A 16,355-nucleotide genomic window follows, 5' to 3' on the forward strand; every position below is an offset into this window, starting at 1 on the left:
AATCTTTGCTGCTTATCCACATGCTAAAAAACAGGAAAATGAGAAAGAGATCTGTCAAGTGGGGAAAGCATTTTATAGACTAGTCATTGCATTTTTTCTTATTTAAAGAGAACTGCAGACATATTTCAAATGCCCTATGTATAAGTAATTTTTGAAAAATCCATGAGACTGCTCAATCTTTCTGAAACTTAAGTATTACAGAATTTGATTCACTTTTCATGCTGAGTCATTCAAGATTTATATGTATCAGCTTTCCAAATAACCAATTGAAAAATATAAGAGAAGTACAGGAAATTAAAAATGCAAACTCTTAACTCCTTATACCAAGGTCATATGTAATCCTTACACCTTATTATCAATGCATGTAACAAAGATATAGTTCTGTGAAATAACTGCTGTCTAGAAAAAACAGTAGTTTTAATAGCTTTGCTGTAATTGACAGCTACATTCACAGGTGAATTTCATATTGGAAAACATAACACGTTTAAAAGGAATTGGTTTCCAGAGGAAGAAACTTGGAAAGTTCACCTCAGACAATATTGCTCTTTGGAGAGTCCTGTAGGTAAATTTGTTTTAGGGTTCACAGGAACCAGCTGTATGGCTTGTGCAGTATTACATCTCGTGTGTCTTGCATTTCTCAAGTTCAAAAATTTGTGATTTGTCATTGAAGATATTTCATGTATAAATACTTACTGTAACTCATTACAGTTCTTATTTGAAATTGAGCTTTTCTGGCTGCAAACGTTTGTGAGAATATGCATTTACTTTGCATGAAGGACTTCAGAGAACAACATAAACTGGCTCAGCCTTTTCACAGGTGGTTAATAGTAATTTCCTTTTCTTCTACTGTATCAGACAAGTATGTTTGTTTTAACTGAGCCCAGTCTGAAGTGGAAGGTTTTTTATATCTCATTGAAAAAGGCAAGAAACCTCAAATACCTAAAGAAGCTTTAATCTAGCAGGCAGCTGTTGTGGATCAGTGTTCTAGAGCTATATTGCACATTATCCTACACTTGGGCCACCTTACAATAATCTCAGATAGTTTCCATCCAAATCCTGGAGACTATGTTGTTTACCTAAAGCATTGACATTTTATTCCCTCAAAAAGAACAGTCTACAACTTGCTTTGGCTCTTTACAAGAACAGCGGAATAGAGGTGGTTGTATTGGTCAGCAACTCTAGACCTTAGTGATTGTAGAGAACTCTGGAAAGGACATTTAATCTAACAGGACCTTCAGACCATCTCATACCACTATGCACCCTACAAAAATCTGTAGGCCAAGTTATAAACTACTGTAAGAAGAAAGATAAAGCATTTAAAATGTCTGGGGAGCCTGGGGTAACACAACCTTTGCTTAATAACTTCTGCATGATCTTTAGAAGTAGAGATCACACACTACAGTGGAAGGCAAAAAATCACAAATGGAACTTGTTTTTCTCATCCTAATTCAGGTGACTTGTTTAAGTGAGCAGGTGAGCAAAGTGAAACAGGCTGACCCTGAGTTTAAATACTTTGAGGAACACCAGTAGAACCCAACTTGTTTATTTCTTCATGTAATTTCCATCCTAATACTTGATGATGAGATGTAGAGGATATAAAAACACATATAAAAACAGATGACCAAGCTGCACAATGACCAAGAAAGACTGTTTACATACTACATCTGTCAAGGGGAAATAAACTCTTGGTCTTCTATGATAGGAATGTAGCTTGAAAAGCAACACTACTTTCACGTCATTGGCACTTCCTTGATACTGAATTTTATGCAGCTTCTCCTAACTAGATTTATTGTGAGAAGATCCTGGAATGGGAGGAGGCAGGGCCAATTAGAAGAGCTAATCAGCTGGAATGCTGAGAACCATTGCTCTGAAGGCCTCCCATCTGTGTGGCTCCATCAAATGCACTTTGCTAAGGGAAGGACAGCTTGTTTGTTTTGGCCATGGCTCCTGTGAGCAGAGATAGCGAAAAACCAGGGAATCCAACTGGATAAAGAACATCTGCAAATGATGTTCTGTTAATGCGTATTATATCCAAAGAAGCCTCAATGGTTGGTCTCAGCTCCAGTCTCGGCCACACATGTTGATTCATCAGGTTCATTCAGAATCAACTTTGGTTCTCTGTAAACAAAGAGGGTGCAGAGTCTGTTTCATGCTATTCTACAATAACACCTTCAACTACTAAGCGGGAAAAAAAAAAAGTTGGGTGCATAGAAATTTAATATTGAACTAACTTTAAAAAATGTAAATATGGATTTAGAAGCTCAGTCAAGTCTCTTGTTTGATACTTGCCTATATTTCCCTGTGTTTTTTTTTGTTTGTTTGTTTGTTTGTTTGTTCCAAAACTGCTGTCTGAATTCTGTTTGGACAATTTCATGTTCTGCACAGATATTTTGCATGGACTCACTGGAATTCATAGGTGATGTCCAAGGAGGTAATGTTCCAATATGTTTTATGAATATTCTGTCAAAAGGATTCAACCCTTGATTTAGATTATCTTCTTTTCAGGCTTTTTTTGCCAAAAAGAAAAAAAGATTAATCCCAGAGTGATCTACAATATTTTATTTTTTATGTCATAGTCTCCAACATGGTAAGTAATGTGCTTATGACCAGTGTTTCACTGTCTAGCAACTGCAAACATTTGTATCTATAGTGTCCCCTTACAGTAATTTGGATTATTTAGTAAATTATGCTAATATTAAGATAATAATTTTATTTATTTTACTACAATTTAATTCATTCTTAAAGCTACTTAACATTTACAGAGTTGTTTTGAACTTATTTTTACAAATCAAAGAGTTTTAATGTGAATTATTACTTATATAATAAACCATCATAAAATAACTAAGTGAGCTTTCTTAATTGATTTTCTGAACTAACCACTGTTGAGTCAATGCAAATATTTTTTCTCTCTTTTACAGTTGCTAATACATTCTGTGTAATGGATCTTTGTGACTTGGCTTACAGTGAGTGTTTGTTGTTTTTTTTTTTTTTGGTCTCATGATGTTCTTTGATGTTCTACTTTTATTAAACTAATTGTGTTAAATTGATAGTGAAAAAAACATATGTTCTTTCTTGGCACTCAGCTGCTGTTCACTAGACCATGGTGCTATGTTTCTATATTATGAAGAACATAAAAGAACGCAGTAAGATTTCCAATAACTTTTCATTTTTATGTGTAATTCCTCTTCTCTCCTCCACTTTTTCAATATTAACATCATGTTCAAATAATAAAAGATTTTATTTTTCTTCATAACTATGGTGTACCAAACTGACTTGTCAGCAGTCTGGATACTTTTGGGAAAAAAATAACAGATCAAAATTGGAGAGCTTTAGCTCTTCATACATATATCACTAGTCTATGAAAATTTAATTTTGTAACAACACAATTCTAAATCAGTTTATCAAAATTGTCAAATCTCCTTAAAGAATAGCTGAAGAGGGACCAACCCTGCTGGTTCTCTGTCAGCTGAGAGCTCCAGTTACCCTTGCAAACATTTTAGCTGAGTATACTAGGCTACTTTGCACTTGAGAAATGCAAAGAATCTGGAAAGAATGGACCTCATTCCACAATAAGAGATTAATAAAATAGTTTCTGGTGAGATATGCTGCCTCTCTCCTTATCACACAAATTATTTCAACCTATGAGGATCTTGGGGAGTTTGTGAATTCACTCGGGGAGTTTGCCAATCTCTAATTCAAGATACATTAACAGTAGCATGAAAATTTTCTATTATCTGGACAGAGTAAGAGAAAAAAAATTAAAAGCATTTATATTAATTTATTAAGTTCATGAATCATAGCAAGTCATTTTATTGCATGCTTTAGCTTATATACTCAGACTAATAACTGAAATTCTCACTCTAGAACTAACTACACTGCATTCAAAATTATCCCTACTTGATAACATACAGATCCAGGAATTAGGGCTCCTTTGCATGTATGTAATGTTAAGTAGTTTTAATAATCTATTTTATATCTCTCCAGAGGTACATTTTTTTTCTTTCCTTTTTTTTTTTTTTCAAATTTAAGCACATTCATTATAAGTCTAGGCAGCTTCAGAAAGTGAAATACAGACTTTTTTCTCCCTAGCATTTTATCAAAATATGATTTTCATCAAAGAATAAAGAAAGGGCACTTCCATCCACGTAATTACTGTCATTCTCGATGTAAAAGGTATTTCCACATGAGAGTGTTCTCTCTGAAGTTCAACCATAATTTCCTTGGAAGGGGCAGCATGTTAATACTGCTAATATTATCTTCTTCCAGGCCAGAGCTGTCCATCACATACAGTGCTCTATCAGGTAGGTCAGGGTAATGTATGTCCATTTTAAACAAGTACCTTCAAGATGGTGGGGCATGGATTAACAATAATTATTTAGCATCAAAAGGTACCTTTTCAAGTTCAATTACTGGTTCTGAAGATATACATTTTGGACAGTTTGATGATTTTGTTCTAAGTAGTGACTCATAGTAATTTGTAAACACACCCAGTTTTATTATAGTTGTGCTGTAGGTATCATTTCCATTTCATCTGGGTAGACAGTTTGAATGGTAAAATATTTTTAAGGGTTAGAATTCAAGTTTACATGTGATTGAGTCCACATTACTGCAGGATTTAGAACGGAATATTGGGGTATTCTGAACATGTATTAAACTGTTTCAAAATGGAGCTTGTACACCCTGCTTAGCTTTTGGTGTGGCAGGAGTTGCTGGTGGAGGGTAGGGTGCTGACTTTCAGAAAGGCCATGTGAGTGGCAAGATGAAGGGTTGGGTGATATGAATCAGTGAGTTAGTGTTACTGCCCAGATCTAGGTGTTACCAACCTGAGTTTAATTTTGTCACCAACAGAAGACACTGAGGTGTGCTTGATTCAGAGTTTGACAGGTGTTGCTAATCTAGGTGTAGCTTTCATTTCAGGATTAGTGCTAATGTTAGGCTGACATGGGCTGGGAAGACTATAGCTTCTTGGTATTACCAGATCAGAGGTAGGGTTCATGTTTTGATGTTAGGATGCAAACATTGGTCCCAAATGTAACAAAGGCCTGTTTCTTAGACTTAGACCTATAACAAACACAGGAGCCCTGCTCATCTGACCGTAACCTTGTGCTTTCTGACCCATTTCATCTGAGGGCAAGCCCATCACAGGACTCCATGGAAGTGCCTTGTCACGCGAAGATGTAAATAGAGAGAAGGGCTCCTGTTTACAAATAGTGTATGTCGGTTTTGTTGCTCCTTGTAACAGCTAACCCTTGTATTAACCTTTCAGTCTGAAACTCAAGGAAGAACTGCCGCTTCTATCACCCTCATAGCTGAAGCCTGGTTAAGCTACTTCTACAACTCAAGAGGTTAGCTCAGGGAAGTTCCCAGGCTGGGAGAATCTGTTAGGGTTTCAATTTACTTTTGAAAGCAGTGCTGACACCAATACTAAGATAAAATGAACGGCTCCTGTCTAGTCCAGAAGTATTTACATCTACATGGCCCTAGTCCCCAGCAGCTTTTTGTAGACTCAGCAAGAAGGCAAGTTTCTTAGGCAACCCTGATCCTTTCACTATCCCTAAACGCTCCTTAAAATTCTGCCCTATTTGGAGGATGGTGGGTTAGTGTTGTTGGTAACATTACTCTTAGCAGCCTCCAGCATGTCAGGTTTGCCAACTGGTGTCCCCTACCTACCCAGGGCTGTGGTAAGGGAATCTGCAACAACTATCCACCCACTCTGAACTCAGTTGTCTTTCCCAGACCTGCAGTGATTATGGCTCGGTCTAAACTGTAGTCTCAGTCCCTCTCTGAAATTTATTTTTCAGGCTAAAATCTTTTATGGATACCAAAATTAAGTTCAGTCAACTGTCCATTACAACTCTAAACACATGTTGATAGCCCCATCTTTAGTTACCCAAACTCTTCCATCCATCCTGGCCTGAAATCCAGTCCTCCTACAGCCCCTTAGCTCAGGAGAATATCACAAATCTTTCTCTGTGTCTGGGAGGTGTTAGTAATTCAATGCTTCCTCACATCATACAGAGACACTCGTTTCAGTGTTAATCAGAGGCAGAATCCTTCTGACTCAATAAGGTAGATCTTCCTGCTGAACTACTTTTTAATGACTAGTACTGAAAATGTCTTTGCAACCTACTGAAGTCCAGAGCAAATTCTGCTTACCTCGAAATCACCACAAAATCACCACAGCACAAAAAGGGCATGGGTTGAAGTTTCTGAATTCCTTTGATTAGCTAATAGAGGGCTTTGAAGTGACAATTATGGAGACTGATATCAAATGCCTTTAAATAATATGAAATTCTCTCTCTGGCTTTTTTTTTTTTTGGATGAGTGATTTATGAGTCCAACTTGCTTTTGAGAATAGGACGTTAGTAGCTTTTGAAAATTTCTCTTCATATTGTTAAGAGACTCTTAAAAATACACTTCAGTAAATATGCATTCACAAATTAATTATTCCTATACCATTTCTTTTGCTAAAAAATTTTGAGTGCAGTAATCATGTCAAAAATGAGTACAGTTAACTGGGTACATGTTAGATTGCATAAAGCTTCAGCAAAGTTAGATGCATCAAGTATCGAATGACATCTGAATGATTCCTCCAACTAAACATGAGCAAGGGGGTCTTTCTGTTAGCTAATCTTTATTATTTAAAGGAATGTAAAATCCACTAAGGAAAAATAAGAGAAAATCTGATTTACATTGTAGAATGACAGCTTTTCTTTAACTTCTCTGCTATGTTCTTGTCCAATGCATATATGTTAAATCCCATGTCATTTGTTTTGCTGCATTTAGACACAAAAGACTGTAATCCAGACTATAACTTTCAACTCATAATGTACCGTTTAAAAAAAAAAGAAAAAAAAAAAAGAAAGAAATATTACTTTTATCCAACTCGTTTTTACCTGTTTGATTAAATTCCTAGAAGAAAATTTCTGTATCTAACTTTCTAAGGTATGAGATTCTCTTTTCTGGAGAGATGCTTAAAATGCATATTTAATTCCATGGGAAGGTTAGATTTATTTTAAAATCTCCAGAATCTGGTATTCCTGACATTCACATCAAATAAGAAGAAAATTCAGGAGAAATGTTACTGTGTTACTCCATCCCTTCATCTTGACACTTAACTAGGAAAACCCAGACTTGAAAGGGTGAGGGAAAGTTCATGCTTCATGCTAAATCAGTTTTGGGCCATGCTCCCAGGATTTGCCAGCTATGCCAATTTTTAAAAAACATAAAATATAAGATAAAGTTAACAGAAAGAAAGCCACAGCCACCACACTCATTTTGCTTTGGCTTGGGGATCGGTTTAAATCCCCAGAGCAGCCAGTGCTGTATCCTTGCAGACAGCCCTCTCTCCCCTAATCCAATCATTATCATGACCAGAAGCTGCGAACTGTGCTGTGGATTTCCAGATTTTTGCCTTAACTGTCGAACAGCAGGATCTGAAGGCACAAGACAATAGCTGGCTCGGGGAAACAAGTAAGCAGCTGCAGCCCCTGCTCTAGACCCTGCTGCAAAGAAATGGACGTTGCTGGGAGGGGATGTGACAGCAGAGTTCACATGCTGCAGCTGCAAGCGCAGTTGGTGTTCTCCTAAGAAACAACACCAGCACTGGGATTCAATGTCTCTGCTCACATTTACTGTGACCCAAACTTCCTGTTTGAACTCTGTGTTATTGGTAAGGACACTGGCTGTAGGATGGAGCTACCCTGTCTGACTGGGAACAGTTGGGAACTTAAATAAGGCCAACTAACACTGAGTTGGTTTAATGGCATCATCGCTGTGTGTCTTAAGCTGTTTGTGCTCTTGTTTATATTCAGTCCCAGTTAAAATCTGACCAGAATACTCTTTGGTCTCTGTTTTTAGTTTTATTATGACTTCCTTGAGAGATCGCATGCTCCTGCAGCAATCCATGTGTACCTCAGGCAGAGTGAACTACAGATAGAAATCATTGCCTTCACCACGTGTGTCCCATTACCATGGTCAAGGACAGACAACGGGTTCAATATTGTCAGCCTCTCCACGAAACAGCTGCAGCAGCTGCCTGACCCGGTGCCACAGGGAATTCCACTGGCCAGCAACATGCTGGGCAGGACAGCATTTCTTTCTGGCTTGTATTTATTTACCTTCTGTTAAGCCACCTTCTGTTCTTTTATAAATGGCACAATTTAGAAGGAAACTGAAGCTTTTTTTTTTTTTTCGCTATCACCTTCCCTTTCCAGTAGCTAAAATAAGTGTCTTCAGCTAGCTTTTTTGCACCCGTATTTCTATGCCTTCCTTCCCTCCCAGTGCTTTTGACAACTATTACCTCCTGGCTGAATCTTTCTAATGTCTGTGGTCAACACTGTTCTAGCAAAGAGCGGTCAGATCTCCACAGTGTACCTCCTGCAGAGAAGCTGAGATCGTTATGGACATAAATGCTGTTGTTATTTACGCTGCTCAGCTATGGACTGAATCCTAACAACTGTCTCCGGAGGCTCACTGCCAGCAAGGCTTTGAGAAGTCCTTGGAGCGCTTTCACGTGCTTCATGGGAAGGATCTGGAGGGAAGGTGTTTCTCTGCACTGTACTTCTGCAATGTGGAGCAGTGCTGTCCTACATCTTAGAAGAGCAACAAAATCAAAGTCCTGCAAGTGACTTCTAAAGCTTAATCTATTATTTTTTTAATGGGCAAGCTTTTTGTTTAGAACAAGTACTAAAACAATTAGTGGAAGTCACCACTCTCCCAGAAGGATAATATTAGAGAATCAATGTGTTACTAAAGGACAGTATTTTTGTCCTGGGTCTTACCAAAAGCAACCTCTTGCTGATATACTTCATTTTCTCCAAAAAAAGTCTTCACCAAGGGCAAGTCAGAGATTTAAAATGAAGACTGCCGACTTTTTAAGTAAAAACAAAACAAAAATAAAATAAAATAAAATAAAATAAAAAAGTGCTTCTAATTAGAAGCATTTGCAGTGAGAGAGAATTTACATTATGTTTATCTCTGTGATGCAAAAATGAAAATGATCATAAATTGATTTTTGTTAAGATGTTGCTATTTTTTTCCCTTTCTTTTCTCCTTTCTTCGTTAGTTCGCTTTATACAAGTGGTTCCTTGTGGTTTGTCTAGGATATCAGTAAGCATGTACAATTAAGCCAGTGAGAGGAGTACTGCAAAACAGATGTGGACAGACCCAGGCATAATTGGGGGGGTAAACTGCTGGAAGCACCGAGCAGGGAAGGCCCAATCATGTTCTTGTTTTCTGATCTCTGGCAGGGAAATGCAGTTGGCTGATAGTGGGTGTTTTGAACAGCCCTGTGGCTTTGCGGTAATACTGTGCAATATCATTTGGGAGACCAGATGGATTCCTGATGTGGAATTATTGTTCCCTGGCTGGGACGTGCTGTGGAAGCAGCGAGCCCCACTCCGAACCTCTGGGGACAACCTGCCTTGCATAGGAAAAATGGGGGAACAAGCTCTGAAAAGAGACAGCTTTGCTCCTCGAGCAGATGGCTGGCAACTGCAGGAAACAGAGAATCAACGTGAAGTGAACGAGGCCCAAGAAGTGTGGGGTGGGTGGAGATCCAGGATCCTCAAATCAATTTGGGAATAACTGTGAATGAGTGGAATGGGTGTCTTAAAGATACGGTCTCATCTGCCGTTCCTAGTAGCTACAGAAAATCAAGCTGGAGTACTGAATTAGCAAATAGTGACATCATATAATTCATATGTCAGGGTTTTTGCAACCAGATTTTGTGCAGATCTTAAACAATATTTGCATACTGAAACTATGAAAATTTTGTATTTTTATGTAAAGCTGTATGAGACATTCCAGAGACATGTTCAAGTTTTCTTCAGTGTAAACTTTAAGTTAAATATAACCACAGCAATTAGTTGCTTTCCTCTTAAGAATTTACTCTGGACCTTCTACAATGTTTTCTAGTAATAAAGATAGTGAGAATTTAATGTGAGCTGACTCACATATCCAACAGGAAAAGATGAAACAGCATACTAAGCAGTCAAACATCACTGTAAAATCTAAACCAATTGTACAGTTTAGAATAACAAATCCAAGTTTTTATGAACCAAGCAAGTGTGTTTCCTTTGTTGGTTCCTCACATCAGCACTGGCAAAGGATCATTTATTGTCCTTTGCTCCTTTACGTTTTGTGAGAGTTGGTGCACTGGAAGAGGATCCTGCTTTCTCTAAGGAAGAGTGTGCAGGAGAGATTGGCTTCTCTCTCCACACCACACCCCAGAGAAGTCACTGCTGACTCATAATCAGTGCTTGCAAAGGCAATATCTATTTTATGTCAGCTGTGAACACTAGCTGATATAAAGACTCTTTTTATTTGCTGCTACTAATTACTTTTAAAAAGAAAATGGTGCTATTAAAAGCCCCTTTTTTCTCTGCCAGCACAAATGAGAGTGTCTTCTCAGCTATTTTCCATAAAACAGTGGCTTGTGCCTGTCCAGTTTGACCCTCACCAGTTGAAATGAATGTAGCAGTTCTTCATTCTGCAAATGCTAATGGCAATGCACGCTATATTTTGAACATGCTACATAAGCCACTCATTGTGGCCACACTTGTGTTTCGTGTAGTGGCTGTCAGCTGTGGCACTCTCATTCCTTTTCCAAGGCACAAGAACCCCTGGCGATTCAGCAACTAACTGTGTGAATTTGGAACTTCAAAATAAAACTGAGGTCACCAAGAACTTGTTTGAAGTTAGTTAAAACCATCAACTTTAAATAAATGCAATAAAAATCTTGGGGAGAGAAGGAGGAAAGAGGAAGAGGTGAGAAGAGTTGCCTACTTGTTCTATGAAGAAAGTCCCTTCAGTGAACTGGACTGGGTTCAATCCTGGTGTTTTTTGTTTTGTTTTGTTTTATGTGAATATCAGACAGAACTGGATCTTCTAATCACAAAATATAATTTTATGGTAATACGTATGAAATACCTGATTAAATTTACAGTCTTCTTGTTTTACATACCTATTGGTGTAGGTATTTATTTGGAGTTCAGGGCAGGTCCTTGGGCTTTATTTGTAGTCCAATCTAAATGACTTACAGCAGGTCACTTCCATACAATATAAAAGTATAGTGGGAAGATAACGAGTCCTGCTTCTTTTCAGGAGATTTTCAGCATTTGCTATACACTTACTTGCGTTTTAACCTCAACCAGAAACTGCAAAATAACAGTTCTGTTTTTTCTTGGTACTTGTGAGTAACCCAGTTGGTTCAGTTACATCTATGTAAGTAGTTGAAGTAAGATGTTCACATTCACTTGATAGGCTGAAGGGAAGAGCAAGAAATTGACAGGGAAAAAAAAAAAAAGTAAATTTTCATATATTTGATTTATAAAGGTAGAAGTTAAACTACTAAGGCCATGTTGTACTTCAAACTGTTAACAATGCAGTCATTTGTGTTACTCAGGCTACTGTGGGGAGCTTCAGCTGTTGCTGCAGAATTGCTGGAAGCACACACTAGGCAATTCAAGACAGGACTCAGTTACCATGTGTGGGCCTGCAGTCATATAATCCCAATTTTATGAACAACAGTTCAGGTGGAAACCTGCAAATCAATTGGCATGTTATGTTTTCTCAGTCACTGGGCAAGAAGTGTTTATTTAACACATTAGAATTAGAAAGGCTGTGAAAATAAGCAGGGCAGCAATAAAACATAAAACAGAGTGGACAATCACTAGAGTTATTTTAAAATTCAAATTAAAAAGGTAATATGGTGGGCAATTATAAGCTATTGTTCTGCCACTTCCGAATTCCAGGAATTCCTTCCTATTTAAAATCAGTTGTATCTTGAGAATGCAGAAGACAGGTTAATTTCTATTGTGTTTGACTACACAAACAAAACCCTAGTGCAGTTTGGCTTCTCTGAATTCAGTCTTTGGTACACGATTGAGTTTTTTGGTCATGGAATTGCAAAATGAACATATGCTGAGGATTACATATGAGGGAAGAAAGGAGAATCATTTGAGGATGACAAAATATGTACCCATCCATCATACTGGGTTTGCACACACATGTATCTAGGAAGAACTAGTATCAAATGCTCAGAGGGCCTGTATTGCCTATGTGTTATACCCAAGCTGTCTACAAAGTTTTCTTTTCAAAGAGCTGTGCCTAAACAACACATGTGAATTCAGTTTTGTGCTTTGCAGTGCAGGCATCTGCATTTAACAATGACCACAATAAAACCAATGTTTTCTTTCTGAGAAAGAACAGCTCCAGAAATAATTATCCCAAATCTATTTAGCAGCTAGCAGGTTGACTAATATGATATAGCGCAATACAGATGCAGTCATCCAGAGGAACCTGAATTCTGTAGAATTCTGCCCTCAACAGGTTGTGAGGCGTAGCCTTGTAATGGAGTATTTTGCTCTAGTTCATCATTAAATATTGATCTGCTTTCCAGTTGTAGCGGAATTTGTGTTGCTAATTTTTAATTCTGATGATTAAATAACTTTTTCTCCTAGGACAAGGGAAAAGCAGAAGCAGTTGACTAGCATTTAACAGTTTACTACCTGTATATTATATCTTTAAAAGATCTTGCTTAGAAAGATACAGAACATTTGCCTTCATTTATTCCATTGCTCTGGTTAAAATTCTGCACTACCTCCTCTGAGCTCATTACATGCAATAACATTTAGGCTTTAAAAATTATGGTGCAAATACTAAGTTTTGAACAATATCACATTTGCTTCACTGAAGTTAAGCCAGCAGAGAAATGCCTCCCTAGGCAAAGGGATTTGAGTTTGTTTGGAGGATATTGGTTTTTGTTTTGCTGCCAGGCCAATATATCTAGATCTGTTCTAGTTTGGTTTAATAAACCAACACTTGAGAGATTGACTAAAATTCCATTTTCAATGTACAAGTTTAGCAGCCTGTTACTACAATAGTGACTTTACCTCAAAAGCTTTCAAGTTCCAATGTGTACATCTTTGCTGTGTGTAAGCTTTCTGTTTTTTTTTTTTTTTTTCTTATTTTATCAGGGTATCACGTGACAATGCTGCAACTATTTTCCACTTCTATGTTGTATTCTCACAAAGGCTGGATGTTGTGTGAGGTTATCCTCTTCCCCCCTACCCTCTTTTCCACTCATAAGTCTTGAAGTAGAATTGGGAAATGTGCAGAGAAGGGTGGGGAGAACAACAAGAGGAGTGGAACAGCATCCATGTAGGGAACGACTGAGCAAACCATGTCTCCTCGGGCTGGAAAAAGGACAGTTGAAGATGCACATCAACTAAATCATGAGAGGCAGGAAGAGAGTAGATAGAAATCTATTGTTCACTATCTTGAGCACCGTAAAGTATCTAGTAAAGCAAATATTATGCAAAGTTAAAGAAGAAAAAAAAAAAAAAGAGGTGTTCTTTATTTAACTCACAGGCAAACTATGAATCTCTTTTTCTGACAGTGTTGTGGATACAAAATCTGATGGGGAGTCAAAGAGAGACTACACAGGAATTGCATAAAAATTGCATGTGATGCAGACAGTCCAAGAGTGATGAATGGTTGCAGGCTGTTACAGCCCTTGATCAGCTCTCACAGTCTTCCCTAGGAATCTGCTTTTGGTCAGAGGCAGGACACTGGGATAGACTGACCTTTAGTTTTACACAGTAGGTCTGTTCCTATAATTCCAGTTAACGTACACACTCATCAGATGTGATAAGACTCTTATCATTGTCAGTATTAGCTAATTAAGACATGCATTTACAGCATATCCTTACATCTCCGTATGTTCTCTTTTCTATGTACTCTTCTATACCAGAAAAGTCTACCAGGTAAAATATATTATAAAGAGAGGGAGACAATTGTGCAAACTCCAAAAACATGCCTACACTTAACCATGTTGAGCTTAACTTTTCTCAGTCCAGCTTAAGTTGGTAATATATTACCTTTGGTTCATTTGGATAATGAGCTTGCAATGCATTGAAGATCAACACTTAGACTGCAGACAGGTGCTTGGACTTGTGTCTTTGTGTCTTTGTTCTTAATTTTATGTCTCTTTTTTTTCTTTTTTCTTTTTTTTTAACGATAACATTTTATCCCTTCTATTTGATACACTGAACATAGACAGTAAGCATCTACCATACTGTAGTTTGTTTTAATGCAAGGAGCCAAAGGGTTTGGCAAAAAAATTTTTCATTTTGGTCAACACAAGCATATGCTTCTGTTTTATGTAACTAATGCTAAAATGAAAGTCCACAGCAGTTACAGCCCATTTTTCCATTACCACACTCTTACCTTTCGTAAGGTCTCTGCAGATCCAAGTTTCATGGAGAATGCTTTTTTGTTACTGCTCAACAATTGTATCTCATTTTTGAACAGTGAGAAGACAGGATCTCTGCCAAAATTTTTAAATCACCTATATAAAAATGCAAAGGCCTGGATGCAGAATTAAACACTTCTTACTTATCGCAAACACATGTAAGCCTTTTTTTATTATTATTCCTCTCTGCATATTCTGAAATGTTAAAATATCTTCTCAACATATGCATGGGGCAGTGTGGTCTATTGGGCTTTGAGAGTCACTATGCTTAGTTATCTAACACCCAGATGGTCTATCTTTGACTTTGTGACAGACACCAGATAAAATCCTATCACTTCCTTCTGGCCAAGCTTTTAACTAGAAAAAAATATAGGGGTAGTAGAATCAGCTAGATGGTATTACAATCCATTATAATTATATTATAATTGGTTGGACTTGATGATCTTGAAGGTCTTTTCCAACCTAGATGATTCTATGATTCTATAATTATTTAGGATTATGTGCTTTATTTTATGGGAAGAATTAATCGTAAGCTGTGATTTTCTGGTAGTTTTTGATAAGGCTTTCAACAAACTAATTTTTCCTTCCTTTTCACATACCTGCAGTTGGCAAACTGGTTTGAACTGGATCAACCTCCCAGGCTGCTAAGTACTCCAAGAACACCAGTTGTCAAAAAAAAAAACAACAGACAAACATGGGAAGGGACGTACTCACAAAGAAAATTCAGGAGAAATCTTGAAAGATTCATCAGACATTGCCTTTGAAAGGTGAGCTTATTTTTCCTAGTATTTTTTTTCTATCTACTGTTTATCTCTAGACTCAAAAGGGAAAAAAAAAAGAGAGAGAGAGAGGGAAAGGAAAAGGAAATCTTTAAAATGTATGGTTTACACTCTGCAGTGGATTATACTCCAGGAAAGTTTATCTGTGTTTCTAAAGTACGTAATAGGGGACATTCAGGCAGGCTAAATGGTTCAACTAATCCTCCAGCTGCAGACCCAGAGTAAATCCATGGCCCTTCAAAAAATCACGGATGTGACTGTCCCTTTGGGACAGCTGTAATAGAGATAGAGCAACCATTCAGGCTGCCTTGGGGTGATTCAGCACAGCAAGGACTGAGATACTTGTACTGAGTATGCTCCTGTCCCCCACCTGTGGTGGGATGCTCTCTCTTGGGGCAGGAGCAGGGGCAGAAGCACCCCCAGCCAATGACTGACCGTGTGGTGAGGCAGGGCAGCTGCTCAACAGACTCTGTGGAAGGACCTGCTTCATGAATATTCCCTGCTGGACAGGGTCTGTCATTATGATGTTCACGAGGCATTTCTGTGACTTCCCAGGGGTGAGGAGCTGAAGTGCCTTCAGCCAAGAGCTGTGCTTTCACAATGGTACGTACGTTGAATAGGAGAAGAATGCGTGGGTGGAGGGCAGAGGTGCAAAAGGGAGAGACACAGTACGGTGGCAAGAGCCGAGCAGCACAGAACATTATGGACTGATTCTCCAGAGATTACTTCAATTTGCAGAATAAAAAAAAAATATAGGTACAGACAAAATTCAAACCAAAGTGTTTATAAATCCATAGGATGCCTGTGCTCTCCAGGGGCACCATTTTTATATCTCTCTGAATTGGATCCTGAAGGTCATAGTCAAAATTTTTCTTGGCTTTAGCTACAAGATCAGTGTGTGTTCTGGCTCTTTTCTTTTTAACCATTTTGTGTTTCTTTTCTAATATATTTTATTTTTCTCATTATAACCAAGAAGCAACTACAGAAAATTTAACACATATTGTAGCAAGATGAGGTTCTGGGAGAATATTCAGAAGAAAAAAAAACACTCTGAGGTGCTGTTCTTCTACTCTGGCAAATGTGAACTCACCCCTATCACACTGTTGTATATATCTTGGTGTTTTTAGAAGATGTCACTGAAGAGATCAAAGAAGATATCAGTTGTGATAAGAATCTCCATTTGTTGCTAGCCCTCCCTGAGAGCTTGTCTTTGCTTATAAAATGTCTTTTAAATATAAAGCCATTTATTTGAGCATTTTGCCAGCTTGTTAGTATGACCATAAGAGGTCTCAGATTCTCAGCTTTCATAACTATATTCC

The sequence above is a fragment of the Cygnus atratus genome, chromosome 2 (genome assembly GCF_013377495.2).
Source record: "Cygnus atratus isolate AKBS03 ecotype Queensland, Australia chromosome 2, CAtr_DNAZoo_HiC_assembly, whole genome shotgun sequence".
In the NCBI taxonomy this organism is placed as follows: Eukaryota; Metazoa; Chordata; class Aves; order Anseriformes; family Anatidae; genus Cygnus; species Cygnus atratus.